Genomic DNA, 5,858 nt, shown 5'->3' on the forward strand with positions numbered 1-5,858 from the left:
AACAAGAGATAAGGTGAGCATAGTCTTATAGCCTCCAAGTATGGAGAGAAATATCTCCAAAGTTTCAGAACTCTCAAGAGAAAAACTTCAAATGTACAACAAAAAGATCTATGCGAATGAGAAGAATAGGAGGGAGACAAATGAAGGAAGATCTTCACAGAACTTGTTAATATTTCAAGTTATATCAAAAGGTAAAGAAGATGAATAACCAAGGCTTCATGTAAAAATCTGGTGCGTCTGATCCTGTAAGAACATTATCAGGACAGCCAATAGTGGAATAAGTTGAATTTTGCAAACAGGGAAAGAAGTTCAAGGGACAGAGACTACACACTAAGGCTCCATGTTTCTCTTTGAATATGTCTGGTCTGTTATCAATGCGTAAGCCAGCAGTAAGACTGGTGTAAGGGATGGAAAAATGCCCAGAAAAGTTATTTTTGAAGATTTTATTAAAAAAATCTTAGTCATGCAAAAAAAGTGGAATTACCACACGAGTACATGTTGATGTTTGCTATATTTGTATTTATAGCAAGTGCTAAACTGGTTTAAAATAAATTATGGTCCCAGTTTACCTAAACAATGTAGCATGCCTTTCTAAATATAAAAAGAACGTTCTTCAATACTGCTTCAATGCCGTAATCTTATCAAATAAATTTACAAACAGCCTGGGTCCGAAGTGTTACCCATCAGACATTCCAATTCTAAACCTAACCTAATTTATCTCAAGCATTCTCATAGATTTAACAACCACCTCTGAAAAGATATTGAATGATTGATTTTCTATGGGACAAAATTAGGATGGTATTGAGAGTAGATTAAGTGTTTAATTCAGTCAGAAGTGAAAGCCTCCGCTTTTACTATATGTAAGTTTCCATCCTATCTTTAATTTGTGATTGGACATACCTATGATAGGGTGAATTCAGACCACAGTCATTAGTATTATTTTGACTGTGGTGCTGAGGACTGACCCAGTGTTTTGCAAATGCTAAGCTAGTACTCTACTAATGAGCTGTTATCTCCAGCTAGCACTATTCTCTATTGGGGTTTCTATTTCCACAGCCTGACAAAGAAAAGTAGATGCAATCCAACTCTCTCTAAGGTTCCAGCTTCACAAGTCTCTGGTTGAAACTGTAATTTGTAGTTGGAATACCTGTCAGCACATTGATCGTTTGCCAGTGACACCTAAAAACAACAGGAACTATACTTCAAGGAGAACCTGTATCTTAAATAATTAACAGCATGATACTAAATAAATAAAAGAGTAAAATAGAAAGACATTCCCAGCTTTATTCTCTCTGAACTTTCACATCTGTGGCATACACATTTGTGAGAAATGTGCTTGTGAAAGCCACCGGCTTGTAACTATAGAAAATTACATTATTGTTATTGAAGATGTTTGTTTGAATTTTCAGCCTTACCTTGGCAGAGTGACAGAGATATTGCAGAGCAAATATCCCAGTTATAACATCAGAAACAAAGCTTTTATTTCTAATAACTTACTAAAGTATTTCTAAGCTTCTATCTTCATCTACTAATTGCCTGTGTGACCTCTTTTGCTTTATGCTAATAAGAATAGCTTCATTTTCTATCTCAGTTCTGTTTGGCTCTAATTTGCATTTTGTCTATGGCAGGTCTGGTAATCTCAGTAAATGGCAGACAGTAAATATTTTGGCTAGTGCAAGCCATGTAGTCTTTGTTGCAGCTGTTGTGTTTTGCAATGACAGTGTTAAGGTAGTCACAGATTATTGTTAATGAGTGAACATGGCTGTTTTAATAAAACTTTATCCATAGACATTACATTTTTAACTTCGTTAATTTTCATGTTATCAAATATAATCTTTTTTTTTTTAAATGATTTCAAAATGGAAAGACCATTCTAAGCTCTCAGCTGATACAAGAACAGAATAAGTGAAATTTAGCCTTTGTCATTTGGCCGGTGTAGTTTGTCAACACCTTGTCCAAATCATTTATTGTTAATCCTTACCCATTTCTCTCTTTGCTCTTTTCTCTCTCTCTTCACTTCCCCTCTCTCCTACAATGTTAACCAATTAACAATGTCAATACTTATTGTTATTCATATTCTCTTAAAAATACCAAGACAACTTTATAGTATAAAATAAATGGTCACTAATATTTTTTATTAAAATGAGTTGTACTATTATTACTTCTGTAGTTAAATATTAATAATAAAGGTAAAATTCAAGGTTAAATCACATCTCCCATGACAAGGTTTGGCTGCATGCTTGCTTATAAATTAGACTTCCCTCATTAAAATCAACCAGTGTTGGAAGTTTAATTTTTTTCTATCAATATTTATCTATAACAATGTATTAGTTATAAATACCTATAAATAATGTACCTATAAATAATGATCCAGATGATTTGGAATTCTGTTAGATTAAGCAAATAGTTTGTGGAGGCAAATTTTAAGTAGAAACATATTGACTCTAAACCACTATTCATCTAATTTCTAGATCTGCACATTAGTGGTGGGCTCATTAGTACTCAGTGGTAGACTCTTGTCCATCATGTTCTAGTTCTTGGATTTGATCTTCTCATCAAAAAACAAAGAAATTAATAAAAACATAGTTCCAAGTTCTTTATTATCTTTTCCATTAAGATATGGGAATGATATGCTTCACATGATATATTTATGGCCTTTCCTTCTGAATGAGGACATCATTTTTAGCCACTCAGGTACAACCAACACTGTTCAATGGAAGAGAAATAGTGTCATCTCTAAGACGAGGTCAGAGAAAGGTCACCCAACTTCTGTGTGATTTGTTTGGGACGTTCATTCTGGGTGCAGCGATCACCATGTAATATGTCTAATTATTCTGAAATTACCTTAGTGGAGGATCCAAATGTGCGTACCTGGTTTCACAGCTGAATTCCCTAACAACAGCCAATACTAGCCAACAGTCATATGAGTTGAATGATGCTGGATTTCCAGTCCTGGAGCCTTTGCATAAATACTGACTGCAAAAAGTATCTGAGCTCCATGTGAGAATTTTCTGCTTAGAAATTCCACAATTGTAAGCAAAATGAAATGAGTATTTTGGCTGAAAAGTCTGAAGGTTAGTTTTTTAATGCTACTAAATCACTGGAGTAATATCATTGAAATAGTAAGGCTGCTGTAGTCTGGAGTCAAGGATTTGTACCTTAAATGTCAATTGCAGCTATCATTTAATAACTTTTTGAACTTTAGCAAATTAATAACACTTGTAAAGCATTGTTTTCTTTATTTTGAGATTTGAATAATAACATGAGTATTCACAGAATTGTGTGAGAATTAATCTAGAATAATTTTGTGCTATGACATTCACATCCCCTTTTTAAGCAGGAAATAACTACAAAGATCTCTATAATCAGAAACCATGTTTCTACTTGGCTTAATACTCTATGATTGCCATTTTAAAATGCTAAATAATTTCTGGACAAGGAGAGCTGTAAATTCATTTTCCCTTGAGCCTTTCAAGTTAGGATGGTATTTTTATATGCATGTAAGTGCTTGTGATTATGCTTCTGTGTAGTGCATGTGTACATGTGTGTACATACACATATACAAACACATATAAAATTATAAAGTGATTAACAGTATTTATTGTTTTAATTATATATTTACTATCTTTAAGTTGTACAAAGAAGTTACCATGTAACAAATTGTACAATGCATCTTGATCTATGTTATCCCTTTTGTCATTTCCCCCATCTCTCACAACCATTCCTTTTCCCTCAATTTTTGACAGTATTCTTAAACCCTAAACAAGAACCTCATGCCTAATATTTAGCAGTTCAATGTTTTTAGAAATGAAAGATAATTAAAGGTGACCAACTGGCATATTTTCTAATTTTCTTGGGTTGGGTATTCTGAATTGCTTAATAGTTTATGTTGGATCAGCATATCTTATGAGATAACAGTTCAAATATTAACAGCACATTAGTCATCTAAGGCTTGCCTGGGCTGAAGTGTCTTTTGTGGAAGAGGAAATCTCATCTTTTTTCCATATAAGATTTTTAGGACACTACAATTGTCTTTTTACAAGTTATCCCAGACAGGCAGACTCCATAAATATCTATAGACAGATAGACAGACAGACAGATAGATAGAAAATTAGATATAGATATAGATAGATAGATAGATAGATAGATAGATAGATAGATAGATATAAATTTATGCCAGTTCTGGATCCTGGCCCTGAGCTTTTGTTCTGAAGACTAGCACTCTACCACCTGAGCCACAGTTCCAATTCTGGCTTTTTTATTGGAGATAAGAGTCTTATACATTATGTAAAAAAAAAAACTTTGGCGGTGTGGGGGGGGGCGAAGGGGGAGAGATGGGAAGGGATGGGAAGTGGAAACAAAGGAGGCAACAATGCTTGATAAGAAATGTACTTATAACCTTGCCCATGTAATTGTAACCCCTCTGTACAGTATTTTCACAACAAAATAAAATAAAAAAAAAGAGTCTCATAAACTTTCCTTCCTGGGCTGGCTTCAAACAAGTATATTCAGATTTGAGCCTTCTGAGTAGCTAGGATTACAGGTGGGAGCCACGAATACCCATTTTTTTCAGTGGATATTTTTGAGATAGGGTCTAGATTCCTTCCCAGATGTGTGTCTGGACTTCAATTTACCTATTTTAAGCTTCTTGTTGCAATTAGGATGTCAGGAATATTCTGTTTCACTGAACTTTTTCCAATGAGATGGAGACTCGTAGGCCTTTTCTAACTGGACTGGGCTGAAACCACAACCCTCGTGATCTCATTCTACCACATAGTTACTTTACAGGTGCAGTCTACCACATCCACCTATTAATTGGGAAGGGGCCTGTAGAACTTTTCCTTCATGTTGGCCTTAAGCTGTCATCCTCCTGATTTTAGCCTCCAAAGTAGTTAGGATTATTGTATGAGCCATCATTACCTGACTACAGAGCTTTTATTCAAATAGAGAAAGTTACAATTTTTGCTTTTCCTCTATTCATAAAAAAGTAAACCAGGGCTGAGAAGGTGGCTCAGTGGTAGAGTGCTTGCCTTGCATGCATGAGGCCCTGGGTTCGATTCTTCAGCACCACATAAGCAGAAAAAGCCGTAAGTGGTGCTGTGGCTTAAGTGGTAGAGCGCTAGCCTTGCGCTGAAGAGGTGAGGGACAGTGCCCAGACCCAGAGTTCATGGCCCACGACCGGCAAAAAAAAAAAAAAAGTAGACCACTAGACAACCAATGAACTAAGTCAATCTTTAATTTGACAGTAAGGATTCTGCTGAGTTTAAAATGCTAAGGATGTTTCCTTAGAAGCATATCATATGAAACTACTTAAAAAAAGTTTGAACTGCATGAGTAGAAGGTACCATGGTGATATGATATATTCAATATGTGTGATATTCAAATCTATACGTCCAAATAATTATTACATCTTTATGGAAAAATCATTTAACATCCTGTCTTCTAGCTTTTAAAGACGTACTAGACATTATTGTCATCTATCATGACCTCATTTTACAATAAAACACCAGGACTTCTTCCAGCCATGTAACTATAACTTAATAACCATTAATCAGCTTCCCTCATCCTGCCCTTACTGCCTACGCTCCTCAGTCCTTGATACTTTCGAGTTCTGTAGGATCAATTGTTTTCTATTGCACATATCGGTGAAATCACATGGTACTTGTCTTTCAGTGCTTGCCTTACTTCACTTAATGCATAATAATCTATTTCCGCCATGTTGTCATAGATGACAAGATTTTGTCCCTTTTTATGACCAATTTTCCATTCTGTGCATGTATTATATTGTTTTATTCTTTCATCATTAGTTGATGGACATGATCGGGTTTCCATTTGTGGCTACTATGTATAACACTGTG

The sequence above is a fragment of the Dipodomys ordii genome, unplaced genomic scaffold (genome assembly GCF_000151885.1).
Source record: "Dipodomys ordii isolate 6190 unplaced genomic scaffold, Dord_2.0 Scaffold5, whole genome shotgun sequence".
NCBI lineage: Eukaryota > Metazoa > Chordata > Mammalia > Rodentia > Heteromyidae > Dipodomys > Dipodomys ordii.